Source organism: Pteropus medius, unplaced genomic scaffold (assembly GCF_902729225.1).
Source record: "Pteropus medius unplaced genomic scaffold, Ma_sr-lr_union100, whole genome shotgun sequence".
NCBI lineage: Eukaryota > Metazoa > Chordata > Mammalia > Chiroptera > Pteropodidae > Pteropus > Pteropus medius.
The window spans coordinates 4,604,787-4,626,792 of NW_024354503.1; positions in this window are offsets into that span (position 1 = coordinate 4,604,787).

A 22,006-nucleotide genomic window follows, 5' to 3' on the forward strand; every position below is an offset into this window, starting at 1 on the left:
TCCCACTCCCCAAGGGACCAGTAGAGGTGCTACTCCAATTATTCTGGATTGATGAGGGACTTCTAGGATGATGAAAGGGTGGGAGAGGAGATGTCAGAGGACACAGCGGGAGTTCTGAATCATTCAGCCTGGAGAAGAGAAGGCAAGAAGGGCCAGTTTCAAGTCTCTAGTGAGTATGGGGGCTGGGCAGCAAGGTAGAGAGAACGTGAGGTCAAGACTCAGGGTATCTAGGACCTGGGCCCTAGTCTTGGCTCTGTCACTAACAAGCGATATGACTTTTGTTTGACCAGGTACTTTAACTCTCCAATCTTCAGTTTCCACGACTAAAAAATTAGGGAAATAACTTTTTTAAAAACATCCAATCAATTTATATGAAGAAATGTATAATAATATAGCTAAAAACAATTAGAAGTGGCTTGAATAGTCTGGCAATGGGGAGAACTGCTAAGCAGATCCAGGTGGTGGGGGTGGGGGTGTTGATCAACAGAATGATAAAATGCCATTTTGAATGCTGAATAAGTAACATTTATTGAACACTAACTGTGTATCAGGTACTTGGCAGAATTCTTAACATGCATGATCTCATGTTATATCCTTGAGCAGCTTCTGAGGTAGGTTACAGCCATTTTTCAGATGAGTTAACTGAGGATTTGAGAAATTAAGTTACCTAACTAGTTAATAAGTGATGACATCAGGACTCAAATCCAGAGGTCCATCTGACCCTGAAGGCCATGCCCTAACCTTTACACTCTGCTGCCTCAGTTAGATGTGAGGACCTTGCACAAATAGAGAAATCCATGTATGAAACAGTGTTAAGTGGGGGAAATAAAACCCTCGAGAGTGGATATGTTGATGTAAGAAGGTTGGAAGTTTAAAAATAATAGGTAATTTAGGATGCTGGGAACTTACTTGGAGCTGCTAAAGTTTAAATATTTCTGCTTAATTTTTGGTAGTAGAGATGATGAAACATAATTACCTGAACGAGGAGGAGAGTACAGATGATAGGGCCTTTCTAGTTCTAATATTTACTTCCCTAGGTGAGTAAAGAAAGATACAGATGCACTTCCTCATCACTGAGAAGAGATTGGAAATCCAATCACATGACTCTCCTGTCTCAAGATATTCAGTTACTTTCTGTGTTGCCTACTACAGCACTGGTTCTCAACCTTGGTTGCATGTTGAAAGCACCTGGGAAACTGTAAAACTATAGATATCCAGATCTGCTCCCAGAAATTCCTATATAATCGACGTAGGTGTAGCTTTGGCACTGGAAATTTTAAATCTCAGATGATTTCAATATGCAGAAACATTTGAAAACTGCTCGCCTCCATGGTAAAGGCCTAATTCCTGCACTTGGCATAGACGGCCCTCTCTGATAGCTTCTGTAAGCTCTCCTATGTCCTTATTTTTCACCTATTTTCTTCAAACCCATTACAATGCCCTGAATATGCTATGCCCTATATATTTGTCCTGTTATTTATTTCCTCTGCCTGGAATGCCTTTCTTCTCCCTTGTCCGGCTGGAAAATTCCATTTTCTTTAATGCTGTGGTAGCCAGCCTCCAAGATGTTCTCCAGTGCCGACTCCTGGTATACACGCCCTCCCATACTGAATAGGCCTGACCTGTACAATAATATGATATTGTGGAAATGATGAAGTATGACTTCCAAAGATGGGGCATAAAAGGCATTGCCGCTTCCATTTTACTCGCTTGGATCACTGGCTTTGGGACAAGCCAGCTGCCATGCCTTGAGTAGCAGCAGCATGGAAAGCTCCAAGTGTTGAGCAACTGAGGCCTCCTGCCAACAGCCATGTGAGTGAGTCAGTTTGGACGTGGCTCCTCTAGTCCTAGTCAAGCCTTCAAATGACAGTAATCCCAGCTGACATCTTGACTGCAACCTCATGAGACTTTAAGCCAGAACCACCCAAATGAGCCCCTCTAGAATTCCTGAGCCACAGGAAGTGTGAGATAATGTGTGTTGCTCTAAGCTGCTAAATTTGGGGATAATTATTATGCAGCAATAGATTACTAATACAAACACCAAGCTCAAGTGTATGATACTCTATGAAGCCTTTTTAGCCTTTTTGTTCTGCTGAAGTTGAACTAATCACCACGTGCCACTTCTGAGCCTCCCATAACCCCTGTCACAGCACTCACCACGTGGGACCTGTTGACGGGGCCTTTCTTGCTCTCTAGATTCAGTTCCATAAGGATGGGGCCGGCCACAGTATAGACTTCAATGAGAGCTGTGGAATGAATGAACACATATGAGAACCGCCATCCCAGTAGATTCTCACAGGCCTTCTAGCCAGGCTTCTTCCCTACACAAAAACTCCAAGGTGTGGTTGCTGGAAATCATGAGTGCCATGATGAGTGGGTCCTGAAGATTGTCTCAATAATCCAGTAAAACCCTGGTACCCGTGGATGTATCTAAAGCACTAGACTGGAAGTCAGAAGATACAGATTTTAATTCAAGTTTGCCAACTACTTATTGACCTTATCTGAGCTCTGGTTTCCTCATGGACCAAATGACATAAGGACTCTTCCAAGTCTAAAACTTAATGATTCTATATTTTCAGCTAGCAATTACTCCTGCTTCATAAAAGAAAATAGACTAATAGTTTTAGACCATAGCAATGGTTCTCAAACTTGGCTGCATACCAGAAATACCCCTGGAGCTTCTCTCTCTCTCTCTCTCTCACACACATACACTCACACACACACCCACACCCACACACACTCACTCACATCTTTGGTCCCCACCCTATACCATCTGAATCAGCATCTCTAGACCTGTGGAGACACGGCCAGGACATGTGTACTTTCATATAGTTCCAAAGTGATTCTGATGCACATAGAGCTGAGAATCATTAACCTACAATATGTGGGTTAGAAATTAAAAAAATAATAGTTCTGCCAGTTGTTTGGCTTCATAGTTTGTACAGTACTAATGGGTTTGTTCCCTGAACTGTTGATTTTATGTGAGGTGGTGGGTGGTGGATGGATGGATGGATGGATGGATGGAGGGAGGGAGAGATGGAGAGATGGAGAGATGGATGGAGAGCCAGCCCATCTCTACTGGCAGAAAAGCAATTCAAGGTACACTGTCAGGACTTAGGACTTCAATAAAAATGCCTCTTTGTATGACCCAACTGCTTAGGGCATTTACTGGAGATCAAATTGTGGGTTACTTTAGCTAACATAGAATAAAGAACTGTTCTTTTTTGTGTGAGAGAAGAATGAACAGGCATTAAGAATGCTGACTTTGGAACCCAGCAATTTAGGTTAAATCCTAGCTCCAGCACTTCCAGGCTGGGTGACTGCAGCTGGGCTAGCAAATCTTTCTGAACCTCGCTTTTCTGATCTGTTGAATAGGAGATAACATGCACCATCTTACAGAAATGTCGTTAGGATTAAATGTATTTACAATATATGTAAAACAGCACGGTATTTGGCACAGAATAAGTGCTCATTAAGTAGTAGCACATCATAGCAAAAACAATATATGACACTTTTACTATTAATAAAAACATATATTTGTCCAGTGCTTTATAAATTACAAAGTGCTCTTATATCTTACGTTGAAACTTCCCCCGGCAATACTGAAGGGGCAAGGCAGACATTAGTGACCCCACTTTACAGAAAAAGAAACAAAGGCTCAGAAATGTTCACAGGCTCTGGATCGAATGGCAAAAAAGTATGTCTAGATTCAGACCTGGGTGTGAGTCCATGAAGATGAATAATTTTATATGCATACTTGGCAGGCATCTAGAGACCATCTGGTTTAGCAGGCTAAGGAGGACTGTATTTCTAAGCAGCTTCTTTTTTTAGATGAGAGCAAGATGGGAAAAAATAAGCTGGCAAACTGCTTCCCCTCGTTTTCAACACTAGTGTGATTTGTGCTCAGTTCTGCCCTCCTTCTAACTCTCAACTGCTACATGTCCATGTATCTTGGTTTGCTCCAGCTGCCCTTGGCTGCATTGTCACTGGCTCTGCCCTGGGGCCCACAACTGGGATCTGAGAAAACCAAAAGAAAAAAAAGCAGGGGCAGCTGGAGACATCAGAGGGTTGGGCGAACACCAGCTGTTCCCAAGTCCGGCTGGGGAACAAGAAGCCTGCCGATGGGGGTGGGAGGAAAGAGGGGACAGAGATCCCTGCTCCCCATGTCAGTCAACAAGAGGATGCTTTTCCCGTCCAACAGATGGGTCCTGCTCCTGGAATAATGTAATAAAGTGTAACGCTAAATATGGCACAGAATATATTTCTCTTGGGGAGCAGGAGACCAAGAGATCAAATGTTAGTTGAATTTAATCAAGAAGGCTTTTCATAGAAGTGGAACTAAAGGATCAGCAGTATTTGGATATACAGAAAGGAGGTTGAGAAGGCCCTACAAGCAAGAAAACATCATGCGAAAGAACATACATGTGTGCAGGACGGGTGGGTATATTAAGAGGACAGTGGAAAAATAAGAGTGCATAGGAAGAAGCAAAAGACAGGAGAGGTGGGGCAAGACAAGACAGAATGAGAGAGTAAGATACAATTCTACAGGAAAAAAATTCTACAGGTTCTTGACAGCTAGTGACAGAAGTGAGAAATGCCAGAACTGAAGGGGCTTAGGGATCAGCTAATTCAACAACCTCCACTCCACACTCCCAGTTTCAGATAGAGAAACTGAAGTCATGAGAGGAGAAGTATACACATGAGGTCACAGAGCGAGAGAGACTGTGAGTTGAGACAAGAACCCAGGGCTCCAGACAATCAGTTTGGTCCTCTTTTCATTAGACCACCTTGTCGGGCTGGTATTTTGATACAAAAGTGGTGTTTCAGGCAGATGTGGCAGCAGAATGCAGAGGAAAAGAGAGATTAGAGTCTAGGAGATTGTATAAATGACTTCATGGGTGAGCTGATGGAGGGACTGGACTCATGAAATGGAGAGGATAGGCTGGGAGTGAGAACCACCGAGAGTGAAGACAAGGTGTTGGTAGGAAAATATATGGCAGTAAGGGAGAAAGCCATGCAGAGGTAATTCACAGGCCATTCTCAGGCCTGGGGAGTTTCTCCTGAGGTCATAGGGCACTTTAACCCCCTGACCCCCTGCCTCAAAAGCAGCAGACAAAAATGAACCCAACTAGCCTCTACTTCAAATTCCGATCTCCACGTCCGCTTCCCTTTGGCCAACCTCCACAGGTCTTCTCCTCTGATTCTCCTATTCGACATTTTAGGATGTTTGGTTTACATTTGGGGCACATATGTGTGTATTTGGATGATCAGGTGTGAAATTAAAACCCAGACCAGAACCAAAGAGTATAGATTCTTCCTGATGGTGAAGAGAGCCTGCAAGGTTAGAACTATGGTATGGATTTTGATTTTTTGATGTGAGGAGCAGGGAAATCAGAACAAAGAAAATGGAAAACTGGAATAAGAACTTAGACCAAGATCATCTTGGGCCATTCAGGACAAGGGCAAATTATATTTAACTTTATAGTTATGTAAGGAGGACCAAAAAAAAAACAATACTAGTAATAGTAAATATTTATTAAACCCTTAGTATTGGCACTGTGCTAAGCTTTTTACATGCATTATTTAATTTATTGCAACTTTAAGAGGAAAATACTATTAGAATTCCAGTTTACAAATGAGAAAATTGAAGGTCATAGAAGTTAATAAATTAGCATAAATCCACAGGGACAATAGCGTGAAGTCATCTGATTTCAAAGACCGTGTTCTGAATCCCTGAACTGCTTTCTTCATCTATCAAATCAACAGAGCACCTGACCCACAGTCCTCAGCGAAGCTCAGTTCTCTCCAACCCACTTCAGTAGTGCTTAGGATATCAGTGAATCTCAATACAAGTCATATAGAGATTGCTGGAGAATTTGACATTCTTGACTCAATCTATCATGAAATTACACTCCTCATACTCTGACAGTTTAGAGACGGAAAAGTACAAAACCAATTCCGTGAATTAGGCAGTATGGCCCAGTGATTAAGAGCTTGGATTTTGATGCCTAAATCCCAGCTTTGCCAAATTCTTGCTGTGAGAGCTTGATCAAATCACTTCTCTAAGGCTGTTTCCTCATACATAAAATGAAGCTAATACCACCGGACCTCATGGGGTTACTGTAAGCAGCAAATGAGACGACGCATGTAAAGCACTAAACAGTCTCTGACACACATTAAGAGTCTAATAAATGTTGGCTATTATGATGATTATCGTCATCTTTGTCATGCAGTTATGGCCAGGAACAAACACTTGGCTATTGCAGCTGGCTGTGATGGGACAGAAAGTGAGCTTCCTAATAAGGATTGGCTCCTGAGTAGTGGATGGCCTCTCCTGTTCCTGTCACTTTGCGGGCCCGGGAATAGGTGGTACCCCAGAAGAAAACGGGAGCACACAAATACCCCCACAAGGCCAAGGCATGAAGTTGGAGTCTATCGACTAACATTTCAAGAACCCAGTAGTCTTCCTGAGGAAGGGCAAGGGGGCAGCCGTGTCAGGACACACACTGAAAGGGGCTTGGAGACTGTGTTGGGGGCATAGCAAGAACCTAACCAGCCTCAGCTTGATGTGTCCAGCAGTGTGAGGGATGAGGAATCTCATTCCATCCAGTATTTACTCACTTCCCTTCCTAACTGCCACACCAGTTAGGAAGGGAAGTGAGTAAATACTGGACGGAATGAGAGTAGTTACAAATAGCTACCTGAACAGAAACTTCACGAATACTAGGAGGCCTCCATGAGTATGGTTCTATAATGGGATGGGGAACAAGAAGATGCAAAAGAAACCCAAGACATCTTCTTTGCTTTTGGAAAGGATTCATTAGAATGCAGCTTATCTACACATGCCAATTAATATGCAGTATTACCTTGCTTATCTAAAAGGCCATTTATCTAGGGCCTTTCAATTCCCTGGAAGCTAACCAAAAACCAGGACAAAGAACAAGAGGCTTTGATATCCCTTCTGAGCAGTCAAAGGAATGGTTACAAAATCTAAGCACTAAAGGCAGGATATTATAGGTGCAGGAGAGTCCCTAAAGCCCTCTCTCAGTGACTACCTAGTTTTACTTTAGACACTTGTAAGTTAAGTGGCTGATCGGAAGTTATAAATTTGAAGTGAACTGGGAGAGCTGCTAGGGGCTGGCACATTAAAGGCAATGAAGAGTAATGGCTGGCTGCCTGGCCACACAGGGGACAACACGGACTATGAAAAGCAATCGAAAGGACTAAGAGGACAGCTGCTGAGGGCAGCGAAGTATAGTTACAAATAGCTACTTACATCTTCACAGGCCAGAGGGCGCCACTGTTCTGACATTGGACCTGGTCGCAGATATTTTTGCTCTCTTGGGATGGTGTGAAATGTTAGGTTTGGCCAGATGACTTGCTTTGGCCAATGAAATGTGGATGGAAATAATGAGCATCACTTCTGAGCAGAAGCTTTAAGAGCTAGTAGGTGTTTCACCACGCTCTCTCTCTTTCAGCTCTACCATGGCGACTGGCAATGCAATCCAGAGAGTGGCAGCTCTGCCAGCCTGGATCCCCAAGTGAAAATAAACATGACAGAACAGAGCTCCCAGCTGACTCACAGAGGACAGGTAGCACGGGCGAGAGATAAATGTTCGCTGTTTTCTGGGGTTGCTTGTTTCTACTATATAATCTAGTCTATCCTGAATGACTGAAACACCCTAAAAAGTTAAATAAGGTCAGTTCACATCAAGAAGTCTGTGTGATTGTTTTGGTAAATTACCAAACTTGTCAATATTGTTTTGTGACATAAAGGACAATTTCAGTTATATGGATAATTCACCTACTCCAATGTTATTGGATGAATGAGTCATTACCAGAATATGAACTGAATGGAGGAGAAATGGATCCAGGCTCCAAACAACTTCCTTTTCTAGGGGGGCTCCTAGTCTTTACAAAATATACCTGCATCGTGTAAGGGTCTAAGGTAGAAACAGGGTCTCAGGTGCTAATGCTGCCAGAACCTTGGCATCTGCAGAACCAGCCTCAGGCACAAAGGGTGGCACCTACTGGTTCTGTGAGTGCCAAGGGGCTCTGGTCTCCAGCTAGGGATTGGAAGGCCCCATTGACTCACACTGGGCCAAACAAGTTTCAGGATGAAAACCATCTGGGTCGTTTACTCTGACCAAAAACAATTAATCTAGAAAACAATAGCTACAGCATAGCTAGAAAAATGTATGTTTGGAAAATAGGAAACAGACTTTTAAATAACCCATGGGTTACACAGAGTCTCACTTAAATCCTCCTAATTATTCATAATGCAGAACCCCATCTTAAAAATGCAGGAACCGAGACTGGAAAGAGAACATAATTTGCTCAAATCTACCTAGTTAAGAGTGATGAAACCAGGACTCGAACCAGGCTAAAGAACTCTAGAGCCCAAGGCTTTAATGATATTCTCCTTAGGCTATGTCTCACTGGAATTCATAGATCCTCCCCAGCTTCACAGCCTCCATGAATCCATGTTTCACCTCTTAGAAAGAACAGCTATTGAGAGGTGGGAGACCCAGTCCCAGCTTGCTCTGGTGGCACTGGCCTTGGACCTATTGTGCAGAGATGCATTTCCTTTTTGCTCTTGCCTCCTCTGGAGTCCCCTACTTGGACAGAGGTGAGATGTCCGTAGCAGTGAAGAGAGGTGTTTTAGGTTGATGTTTCCAGACAGCTTTGAACTAGATCCCCAGGAAAACTTCCTTCCCTTTTAAAGTTTTTTTTCCACATGGGCACAAGTGGTAAGCGAACAAAGACAGAAGGAAGAGTTACTTCCAGATGGCTCCCCATCTTGCTCTAGGCAGATTAGAGAATATTCCAACATATCATTAGGCAAACATGACTATTAATACCATTTATATTATATATGGAACAGAATGAAAATTCAATCTGTATCTTGACTTAAATTTGTGGCTGGGCCTCAGAGCCAGAAAACAGACAATTTACAGCACCCTGGTTCTGAGCAAGTTGGAGGCTCAGAGTATCTGAGACGAGAGGCAAGAAAAGTGTTCCTAGACCTCTCCAGGGGTGGCCCCTTGCACTCTAGCTGACCAGACTACGTCCCCTCTTGTGGCAAGGGCCTGTTCAAATGGCTACGTGACACTTTTATTCGACCTTCTCCATCTCAACTTACTTGTGTTGTTTCCTGTCAAAATACATTTTTAGCAAAACTCAAAGATATCCGGAGCTTCTGAGGCCCCCTCTGTACCTAAGCTTCTCTTCATACGCCATGAGGACAATACTGTCTGCCCTACTCCATGGGATAAGGATAACTCATCCTAAGTGCCCAGTACTATGTTCCACGCATTGAGGTTTAAAATAAACAGAAAATCTGATGGTGGTCCTTATCCTAGTAAGTGACCTAAAGTGCTGAGAACTCAGCAAGTGACTCTGGGGAGGAAGCTGAGAGGTAGGATGAGAGAATGCCAGGTTGGGCTAAAGGTCTGAAGGTAGGAATTTTCACTCCAGCCTTTGGTTTCATTTCTCCCACCAAAGAAGCCACACTGGCCCAAGGTGAGGGCAGCTTGCTGGGTTAACAGTGCTCAACTTGGGGCTTCGGTGCCCCCTAGTTCCACTCCACCGCTGTTCTCCACACCATCAGGGCTCAGGTCCCAGAAAGTCAGTGTGCCGAACAGTAAGTGATCCAAGTAAGATCAACAAGTCCAAGATCAAAGTACCCAGTTACCAGCAGTGTGGCAGTGTGATTACAAAGTACCCAGTTACCAGCAGTGTGGCAGTGTGATTACAAAGTACCCAGTTACCAGCAGTGTGGCAGTGTGATTACATCCTTTTGATCTGTGAAGAAGGGCCAAGCCAACTGCTTCCTGATAGGAAGCTATGGGTGTCCCTAAGCAGGCCCCCAAAGGGAACTTAGCTCAACGACCTTTTATGAATGGCCAGTTGTGCCTAAAGGCTGGACAGATGGGGAGGGGCTCCTGGGATGAGCGACGGTCCAATGCCTTCGATGAGGTTGTTCCATTGGTCATAGTCCTCTTTCAGGTCTGAAAAAACAGGAAGGTTAGGTAAATTGTTGAAAGTTTAGATCACAGAGTACCTACCACGGACTTAGTGAGACATCCTAGAGAGAGGAACAGCTGGGATACCAAAAGGGCTGGTCGTAGTGGTTGTGATGGTGGTAGCAGTAATGATAACTACTGTTCATTCATTGTCTCTATAAATGTGCTACCTAAATGACTGGCTTCATCAACAATAACGTGATACTACTACTAATAACAAAAAATGACATTTATTGTATGATAATTCATCCTAAGGACCGTGTTAAACATGCATCATTTCATTTAATTTTCATAATACCCCTAAGTACTGTTATTAGCCCTATGTTACAGCTAAGGAAACCGAGGCTCAAAGAAACTATCTGATTTGCCCAAGGTCATTACTGCTAGTAGGCAGCAGAGATAGAATTCAAACCTCAGTCAGACAGGGTGAGAAAATGGAAAGCCTACTTCCAGGCTCAGGGGTACTGCTGAGCAAGCTTCTCATGCCAGCCAGTGAATGCAAATCCAGGGCCACCTCAGCGAAGGGCAGAAGGAGTAGGGTGGCAACATCATGAGGCAGCATAAAACTGGGTATGATTCAAGAGAGGGTTTTGGGATCATGGGCAGATGGGTCTGACTACATGGTAAGAATAGGCAGAAAGGCCTTAGACTGAGGGAGTAGGGTACAGCTGAGCAGGCAAATGGTGTCCTTGTTCAAAACAAACAAAAACTGGGATAGAAGGTAGGGACCACTCTCCTTCATCTTTGGATCCCAGTGCCCTGCCAAGAACCTGGCATGGAATAGGTCCTTGACAAAAAAGTGCTACATATTCATTAATTCGAAAAATACTGAGCACACCCACAGTGTGTCCCAGTCTGCTCTCGGTGCTAAAAACATATCCACAAACGAATAGAAATCCTCATTCTCATAGAGCTCACAATCCAGTAGGAAGAGGTAACAACAAACGTAATAAATTATATAGAATGTGAAAAGGTGATAAGTGTGATGGGAGAAAAACAGGGCCAGATTAAAGAAGCAGTGGTGGTGGCTGGGGGAATGCGGATGAGGGGAGCTAGGGAAGGTACAGTGTTTTAAAAGGCTGGTCAGGTGGGCCTCATTGGGAAGGTGAGATTTGAGCAACAACTTGAAGGATGTGGCAGTGGGCCATAAGACTGCATAGGAAGAATGTTCCAGGCAGTGAGAACAACAGTGCAAAGAGCCAATAAAATTTCCTGAGGGACTGGATGAGAGGTGTAAGAGAAGAGATGCGAATGAGGACTTCGGCTTGAGTAACTAGGAGGATGGAGATACTGTTAGTTGAGAAGGGAAAGACTACAGCTGAAATTAGTTTTTATTTGTGATTTTATTAGATGTCGAGTAGTGTGTTATATCAATCTCATGTGTGTGGGAGAGATCAAACGAGAGATGTAAACTGGGGAGTTGTCAGCATGGAGATGGCATTTAAAGCCATGAGACTAGATGACCTTAGGGCATACAGATATAGAAGAGGTCCAAAAACCGAACTCTGGAAGCAGCAAAGTAGACTGAGGAGGAGCAGATACTGAGCTAGGAGAAAATCCAGAGTGTGGTGTTCTGGAACACTGTCTTTACAGGGTCTCAACTCTGTCAGAAGCTGAGAGTTCACGTGAGATGAAGAATGAGAACTGACCACTGGATTCGGCACTGTGAAGGGAGATCTCTGGCAACCTGGACAAAAGCAGTTTTCATGGAGAATTGATGCAAAAACTTGAGTAGAGTGATTTTAAGACAGAATGGGAAGATAAGAATCAGAGAAAGTAAAGATAGATATTCTTTCAAGAGATCTGCTGTTATGAGGAACAAGGAAATGGGCTGGTAACTGATGAGGTCAAGAGAGATAATTTTTAAGAGAAATTTCAGCATGAAATGAACCAGTAGAGAGGGAAAAATTGATGATATAAGATAAAGAGAGAAGAACTGCTGGCACAACCGTCTCGAGTAGACCAAAAAGGATGAAATCTACTGTGTAGGTGGAGGGGCTGGTCTTCCTTAGAAAAACAGTGGGAAACTCTAGGAACCAGACAGAGGGCTGACTATATGCATGAAGGTGGGTAGGTGGCATGTTGGGATTCAGAGGAAGTGCTGATTGCTTCTCTTTTCTTGGTGAAGTGGGAGGCAAAATTAATCAGCGGAGAGATGGGATAGGGAGGAGATGTTATAAGTTTGAAAAATGTGTGAAATAGTCTTCCAGGGGAGTGGAAGAGAGGATGAATAGGTGGAGACAGGAGCTGCACGTGGTTAATATGAAAGAAGCACCAATTTTCTCAATGGAAGATAACATCCCTGTGTTGGCAGAATATGTGCTCTCAGAGTATTTTTTAGGAGTGGTGAGAGGTTCAACTGAGCTACCTAAAACCCATTCTAGTTTTCCATATGACAATATACTGTGTGGCCACCCAAAATTTTTTCTCTCTTTGAAAAGCTAATTAACCCAAGCAGAGAGCCTTTGCCTTTTTTCAGACTCTGTCTAATCTCTCATCTCCTGGATATTGCGAGAGCCTCCCACCTGGGCTCTCTGCCTCTCAACCTGCCCATCCTCCATGGAGCCAGACTGCAAACACAGATCTAATAATGACATTCTGCTGCTTAGAACCTACTAAGGACTCTCACAGACTGTGGAATAAAATTCAATTATTTTGGCAAACACATGGATTTCTAGATCTGGCTTCTGCCCATTTCTCTACCGTTATCTTCCAACAATTCACTATGCTAAGCTCCAGATACACTAGGCCCACACAAACATTTGTGCCTTCTGTCTAGAAGATTCTTGCCCCTTCCCTGACTGGTGAACCCTACTCATCTGTTAAGATTAAAAACAAGCATCGCTATGTCTAGGGAGCCTGCTTTCCAGGCTGTCCTCTCCCTCCTTTCAGAGTTAGATGCCTGTCCTCTGTCTCCCAAAGACTGAATACATCCCTTGGTCATCAGTCACTGGCAGAAGAGTAGAGCAATTAAGCATGTGGGTTTTAGAATCAGACGGCCTGGGTTGTATTCTGGCTTTGCCACTTAATGACCAGATAACCATGAACAAATGAGTTAAATGTTCTAAGCTTCAGTATCATCATTTGTAAAATGGAGTTAATAATAATAAAAGTACCTACTGGAAAAGGCCATCTTCAGGATTAGACATGATAATGCATCTAAAGTACTTGGCAGAAGGCCCGGCATAAAGCAAGTCTTCAAACTTCCTATAGTCTAAAACTCTCCTGCCTTCAATCTTCTCCTGCAGATCTCCAGTAATGAATATCTTAGCTCGACAGACACTGCTAGTAGGGAGCCCTATTATGCCATGATGGGCTCCCGTCATCTTCAGCTCTAACTTAATGACACGGTGCCTAGGAGGAAATAGGGAAAGTGGGCTAAGGATCATGTAGTCAGGCCCCTTTAAAGTCCTGAGACATGGATCCAGTCTCTATTAACCTTAAAGTCTCTAAAGCTGGGCTGGTAGAATGGCTCATGTAAGATGAAATGAACAGACATAAATATAAAAATGCAAATTTAGGTTAAAAAAAGTCAATACATTCATAACAGGACAGATATATTCTAAAAGCAAACTTAATCCAAACCAAATTTGTTGGGCACTTGCTGGAAATGTTAACACACTCAGGTCATCCAACCAGAAGTCTGACGTCCACAGCAAGGGGCCACAGTCCTGCTGTACCAGCCACTGGTCAGACCATACCCAGCACATCGTGTTCAAGTCAGGGTACCACACGTGAAAAGGCACCCCGACAAGCAGTGCATCCAAAGGTGATAATAAATGGCAACGTGGGGAACTTGGGGGAATAGGTGGAAGTACCATGGACATTTAGCTTAATGAACAGAAAATTCAGAGAGTACACCATAGGTTACTTCAAATATCTGAAGAGCAGCCATGTGCAAGGGGTCTGAGGCCTCTCTGGGTAGTTCTTGCAGGGATAACCAGGGCAAGTGGGGAGGAGTATCAGATCTCGGTCTTAGGTTAGAGTTAGGTAAAACCTTAGAGATCCAGGCCAGCCTGGCTCTCTTGTGAAGGAAATTGCCCTACGCACAGCACCTGATGAGGGATCAGCCTTGTGCAGATAATTGTAGCCTATTCCATTCTCATTAGATCAGAAAGGGATATCTGATCAAGAGAGCTCCAGGCCTAGGTTGGGCAGTGGCCTATAACGTGCTTTGGCAGGTAAAGACGAGCTGAAAAAATTAAGTTTGTCTTGGGAATCTGATCTAAGAAATCTAAGAAAATATGGCAGTGAACAGTGGGAGCTGAAGATGAAAGCATGCCACAAGGCGGAGAGAACAAACCCAGAATGCTTCATGCTGCCCGAAGCTATGAGGGAGCAAAACCTATGAATAAGCAGATGCTATCGGCAAGAGGAAAAATACAGAGTAGAAAGAAGAAAAATGCAAAGAGAAACAGATGTCGTAAGAGGAAGAGACAGAGACACGAAGCCCATGACAGAGACAGAGAAGTCGGCCCCAGGAGCCACCTTGGCTCGTATGTCTTTTCACTTTCACCCTGGCAAGATGTACTTTCATAAACAAACCCCACTTTTTTCTTGAGGTTTGTTTGTGAAGGCTTCTAGTCCTTGTAATCAAAAAAGCCTAATTAGATTATCAACTCTTAAAACCATTAAGAGTGGCAGGGGCTCTCTACACTGCTTGACCGTGTGGCAGGGAAGATATAAGAAGATATCTCCTATGGGTAGGAGGCTGGACCAAAGATCTTTAGAGCAGGGGTCCCCAACTCCCAGGCTACAGACCAGTACTGGTCCATGGCCTGTTAGGAACAGGCCGCAGAGCAGGAGATGAGCCGAGGGAGAGTAAGCAAAGCTTCATCTGTATTTGCAGCTGCTCCCCAACGCTAGCTCCACCTCAGTTCATCGGGCATTAGATTCTCGTAGGAACACTGTCCCTGGTGCCAAAAATGTTGAAAACCGCTGCTCTAGAGGCCTTGCCATTTAGCAGGACTGTGGTTTATGACATTAGTCATAATCCTTCCAGGCTTTTTTTTAAATCACTTCTACAAATTTAGCCCATTTATCATCAATAACCTCCTCCACAATATAGATAAGGTAAGGGATAATGAGTTAGGACAGAAACAGTGGAATAGAGAGATGAATGTTCCATTTACAGCAAGGAAACCAAGGCTCAGAGAAGTTAAATGACAAGGCCGACCAAGGTCATTCGGGTAGTAAGAGACAGAATCAGGATCTCCAAACTTCCAGGTAAGTGTTCTTTCCATAATTCTATGCAACTTTCTCCTTCACTCAGGTTTTCCTTTTACCATAAATCTTCCTGATCTCAGACATGTCAGTACAGACCACTGTGCAGGGAAATCTAAGGCATCCCACAGCTGCCCCACAAGCCCCAGTTCTCTCCTTACCAAGGTGCTTCTGCAGGAAGGCCAACATGGCCCGCACCACAATCTCCTGACCTTCATAGGGATCCAAGCTCCCACGGATTTCAAAGGAGAAAAATTTGCTGATCCAGTGACCAGTCAGAAAAGCAAAGTCAGTTTGACTCCAATGAACAGAACCACTAGAAGAAAAGAAAAACAAACAGCTGGTAGAAGTCTGGAGGCTAGGGCATATAAATATTTATTTGTTAAGTGTCTATAACCTGCAAGGTACTTTACGTGCATTATCTCAATTTTCACAACAGTCTTGAAAGGGAAGTATTTTCCCTTTGACAGAATCAGAGGAGAGAAATGATCTGCCCAAGGTCACACATCTAGTCAGGGAGGGAATTAGGATGTGAATACAGGTGTGCCTGGCCTCAAAGCTGCCTCAACTCCTAGACCATGATGCCTGACAGTGCAGGGAATGGCTGAGTTAGCTGGAGTGGGGACAGCGGCAAGACTGCAAGGTCTGCAGCACCTCCCATTCCTGTTATTATAAACTGTTACACCATGGCTTTTGCCTAGCGACTTCTAAATATTCACAAAATATATCAGTTCCTTTCTTCAGAACGGTGCCATAAAGTAAACAGGAAAAAGGAATTGCATTTAAGTAATCAGAAAAATGAGGGCAAGGACTTGTAAAAGAGGGTTTCTGGACTAGAATTTAAGTCCTCTGACATCAACTATATTTAATTCAGAGGCGAGATTCTCGGTAGGTTAACCTTGGGCTAAATTACTTATAACTAAATTTACTAGTCAATTCAATGAGGGAAGGGAAGTCTACACACTAAATTTTGTTTGAAAGCATGCAGAAAAGCTGCCTCTAAAATATATATTATTAAAATAAAATAAAATATATATTTCTAAGGCACATGAAAAAGTATAAAGAATAATATAATGGATACTTGAGAGTCCAGCACTCAGTTTAAGGACTAATACATTAGTCCTTACCCATAGTTAAATCCCTCTGTGTAACCTCTCCCAACTGCTCTCCTATCCCTTCCCTCCAGGGGTCACAATTATCCTGAATCTGACTGGCTTGGGGAAATTTTCAAGCAGTCTTCTGTTGCCATGAAATCAAAGTGAAATGGGAGGGCCCAGCCCCAAGGAAGAGAGCAGGGGCCAAGATGAGGAAGTGAAGAAGCTGCTGATACTGAGTGGACCTTCCAGGGCTGTGGATTTGACATTTCAATTGCCTGCCTGATTCCAAAGGTCTGTGGCATGCAGTTACTGGTTGTTTTGCTGAAATAAGACCTGGGACCCTTAAAGCACGTGTGCTGTTAAGCTCAAGCACAGGACACGTCAGGGAGCCTTCAGCCCTGCACTGGAGTTCTAGGCCACTTCCCATGTACAGTATATTTCTTAAAGTCACTCAAAAATGTGCTGTGAGGGTGGCTCCACAGTGTAGTGGTTAGCACATCTACTTTATATGCAGGTCCTGGGTTCACACCCCAGGTGGAGCCACAGACCATACCTCGGATGTGCCAGGCCCCGGGTGAGCCAGGCCCCAGGCCCACGCCACAAGCCTGTAGGAGACGTCCCACCTTCAGAGATCCCCTTCTTAAGGGGAAATGGCAACAGCCATAGGTCAGGGGTAGAAGTATGTGTGTGGGGGTTGGAGGGGGTGCTGAATTAAAGAGGGGGGAAAATTTTTTTTTTTAATTTCTGTGAAAAATGGCTTCTGAAATAAAAACTATCTGATAGTGCTGGTGATGGAAGAGAATGTGGGTTCTCTTAGCCAGAATATAGAGGGTTTATGGAAGATATCTGAATTTAGGTATTCATGAAGGTCTCTAACAACTTATCTTGTGACTGTCAAAAGTCCAACATACCCACACTCTTCAAAAGACCCAATAAAATTCCTAAATGAAGTGAGAGATCTCTAGAGTCCATCCAGACCCACGGCTCTTCCTCTCCGACATACAATCCCATAATACCCTTTTCCCAGAAAGCAATAGATAAATCCTGTCACAAAGTCATATAAACTACCAAAGAAATCACTATAGATGGAGCTAACTGGAAGATAGATACGAAATTCTAAAGAAATTAAGATTTTGAAATTCAGGATGCATTCAGGTATTCTATTAATAAGTAGAACTTCCGGATAATCCAAAAGTAATTAAGGGAGCCATGGCTGTGTAAAAAATAGAGAGGACACTGGTGCTCCTGACCTTGGAGTTTACTCACAGGACAGTTATGATCCTGGACTGTTCATGATGGAGACATATCTTCTTCATCAAGTTAACACTCTCTGTTTTCTGGAACTTCTCAGTATTGATGAAGAATATAGGGCCTCGGGCATTTGGGTAAAAGTCACATTCCAGAGGAAACATCCAAGCATCCAGAGCCACAGCATACCTGGAACAGGACCAGACATCTGCAACTACCATAAGAAACCCAAGCAAGAGCAATTATGGTAATGGAGGCATAGTTCTCACCTCCACTGGAGTAAAGGCTCAAAAAGCCCAGAAAGGGGTACCAAGGCCCACGCCCTTCGGTTAAGATCCGGATAGAGATCACTTTTATCTATCGCCAAAGATCCTTCTAGATTTTAAACTCACTGAGGGCAAGGATCAGACCTTCTTTTCTTGGATCTACTCTCAGGCAGCTGACTTTGATTACACAGAATGGCATTTCATTCATTTAATCATTCATTCTTTCAACATTCATTAAGTATTGAACTTAGCCCTGTGCTGTGGATACAGAAATAAATGATAGTTCTTGCTCTCGAGGAACTCCCAGTCTAGACGGGGAAATAGTACAGACAAGGTAAACTATAGCTTAGACCCGACTACACAAGTTGCTATGTGAGCTCAAAGCCTACATGGCAGAGGTCAGAAAAAGCCCTGGCCAGTTTGTCAAGCAGTAATCTTGATAAGGGCAAAACTAGGGCCCTAAAATATGCCTTCCTCTGCCCCAAATGCTCCTCTAGTCTTACCCATCTCAGTAAAGAACAATCATCTTCCACTCGAATGATGATACACAAATGAAAAACTTTGATTCCTCTTTCTTTCACTTCATACATCATGTAATCCTGAAAATTCTAAAACATATCCTGACTCCATTCACTTCTCCATCTCACTACCTCCATTCTAATATGAATCCCTCATCTCTAACCCTGACTATGAAGTAGCCTGCCTCTAACTAGCCTCCTTGTTTTCAGTCTTGTCCTGCTACTATCCACTCTTCATACAGTAGCCAGAGGGATCTTTTTAAATGTAAATAAGATTTTTTTTTTCTCTGCTTAAAATCCTTCATTAGCTTCCCACCATACTTAGAATAAAATCTAACTTCTTTATTCTGGTCAAAAGGCCCGTGACCTGGCTCATGTTTATCTCTTTGATCATATCTTGAATCTCTTCCTCCTCACTCACTATGCTACTCCCACACTGACCCAGCAAGCTTCTTTCAACCTCAGGGCTTTTGCATTAGCTGTTCTCTCTGCCTAGAATGATCTTCCCCTATACTTTTTGAAAAATTAGTTTCAAGTATACAGTACATTGGTTAGACATTAATATAGCTTGTAAAATGGTCCCCCTAATTGCTCCTTCTCTCCTCTGGTTTTCTACCTAGTCAATATATTAATGCTGACTGCATTCCCTATGCCGTGCTCCCCATTCCCATGACCATCTACCAACTACTAATTTCTACTTCTTTAACCCTTCACCCCATTCTCCCAGACTCTAACCCCCACCCCGGTCCATCACCAAATTATCCACTATATTTGTGTGTGTGTTTTTGATTAATTTGTTCTTTTTGTTCCTTAGATTCTGCACATAAGTGAAATCATATGGTATTTATCTTTCTCTGTCTGACTTGTTTTGCTCAGCATAATAACTTCTAGGTCCATCCCTGTTGTTGCAATGGTAGGATTTCATTGTTTTGATGGCTGAGTAATATTCCATTGTATCTATGAGCCATAACTTCTTTATCCAATCATCTGTTGATGGGCATTTAGGTGGCTTCCATATCTTGGCTATCGTAAATTGTGTTCCCTTACACTTTTATATGGTTGGCTTCTTTGCCTTTGAGCCTTGGCTTATGTCACCTTCTCAAAGAGCCTCCGGATACTCTAGCATATTGGCCTATTTTATTTTCTTCATCGCACTTGAGTGCTGGGATTTGGTTATCTGTTAGTTTGTTTACTAGTCTGTTTCCTCCACAATAACATAATTCCATGAAATCAGAGACCTTGTTTTATTGTTCACCACTGAATCTCCAGCCCCCACAACAGTGCCTAGAACATAATACTTGTGTAACAAATACTTGGTGGATGAATGAATGGTGTGTGAAGCTAACAGCAGCACTACTGAAAAACTCACCGAAATTGAGTCTCCTTGGCCAAAGCCAGAATAGCTGTCGCCCCTCCAAATGAATGTCCTATCACAGCCACGCAGTTCATGTTGATGCTGCCCTGAGGGAAGCGGAGAACTTAGCCAAGGCAGAAACGCAGGGGTGCTTCTTTTAGGAATTCTTCAGGGGCAAGAAGAAGAAATGGGGAGACAATGATGCAGAACCACAATTCAGTGCGTGAGCCCCCCACACCACACTACTGACCACTGGCAAGTGGCCTATCAGGCAATCCCTGGACTGAACAGCTTTCTGTAAGCAGGCATTCTGAAAACCATGTTTTTCATCTTTATTTTTGTAATCTTACCACTTACAATATCTGGATTGGAGTAGACATTCAAAAATCAGTCTAAGAGTACATTAAAAGTGAGAACAGTCCATCCTTAAGATCCTTGTTTTAAAACCACTACAACGGGATGACACATGCACCAAGTCAAGGAGAGAATGGGGCAGTTCCTGCTGCCTGTCCACTGCTCTGAAGCAAGGTCTGCTCATACAAAAACCAACTCAGGTTCCACTTCCTCTGGATCTCTGTCCTTTTATCCAGCAGAGAATGAGTGTGCTCGCTTTAACATGCTCTCAGCATATCTATTTCTGGTTGTCCCTAGAAGCCTTCAGGGTACAGTTATATAAAAAGTTACTGCAGCTGCCAATGAGGGACTTGGGAAAACTCTCTAGGTTTTTCTGCCTGGCCTCTGCCCTGAACCCTTGCTCTCCCTAATTTCTATCGCAAGGCTTTGTATCTAAATCCTCCCCCTTTGCTCAGTGCCTCAGGATCAGCAACTTGGTCGGTAGCCTCTTCAGGTATTTTTTATGTTAATATACTCATTAACTCTAAAATCAGGAATACATAGAGAAGTCTCCCACCTGCCACATTCCCCTTTCACATAGTTGCCCACTCCCTGCCTCTAAACAGGTAAGTTTCTTATGTGTCTTTGCAGAACCTACTTATGCATACGCAGGTAAACATGAATATATACTTGCCCCTTTTTTACACAAGTGATATTGTTTCTTACTTTTTGCATACTAGTACATAAAGTGCTTCCTTTTTTACAGTTACATTTGATTTCACCAATAATACAGACAGCTAGTGATCAAATCTGTTTCTCTTCTTCCTGGACACAAGCTAGACCATTTCCCAGCAGTTAGATGTGGCCTTATGACTGAGTTCTACCTAACAGAATGTGAGTGAAAGTAAAATCTCCACTTCCAGGCTTGGTCCATACAAACTTTTGTACAAACCTCCATGCCCTTTCCCATTCCTGGCTTAATGTACATAGTGAAGCTGGGTTTCACAAGTGGGAGAGGGTAGAGCTAGAATATAAAAAGAGCCTGGATCTGAGTCAACTCTTGCACAGGAGTACCCATTTGGGATTTTATATGGGAGAGACATAAATTTCTATCGTGTTAAGCCACTGAGATTTGGGGCTTATGTGTTACAGCAGTTAACGTTACCCAAACGAATACATCCACTGTTCCATAATCTATTAAACTAGTTCCTTTACTGGTGAACATTTAGGGTATTATCAATCGTTTGCTATTACAAACAACACTAGAATGATTACCTCATATGTACATCATGTTGTATGTGCACAGGTATGTGTAGAATAAATTCCCAGAACTGGAAACTGTTGGGTCAAGAAATGTGTGCATTTGTATTGTGAATGGCTATTGCCAAACTGCCCTGCATGGGGCAATCTGTACTCTCACCTCTTAACTAATGCAACTGCACTGTAGCCTGCCATGCCCCAGTGCCTGTCTCAGGCTCACAGGCCTGCAGGCCTACTTCAGTGCCTGGGGACCCTCCTTGTCTGATTGACAGACACACTCCAAATTGCTGGTAAAGCACTCTAGATTTCTAGTTCTGCCTTATCTACTGGCCATCTAGGCAGATGCTTCTCCCTGGATGACTTTACGGAGCCTTTGAAAGATATTTTCTAAAGAGGCTCTGGAGTACACAGCATAGGCTTTGGGATCGAAAAGCTCCAATTTATATTTTAACTCTACCACTTCCTTAGCTGCGTAACCTTGGGTAGGTACTTAGCCTCTTTGATCTTTGGTTTCATTCTATGTAAAGATAATGCTTACTGCATACATTTGTGTGAGGAGCTTTGACGTCGTAAGTACTCTTAAAGAAATAATTGTTATTTTATATATATTTGCTAAATGAAGAAAAAGGCCAAAAAATAGCTTGTATTAAATAACATTATTGTTTTTAAAAAATACATGCAT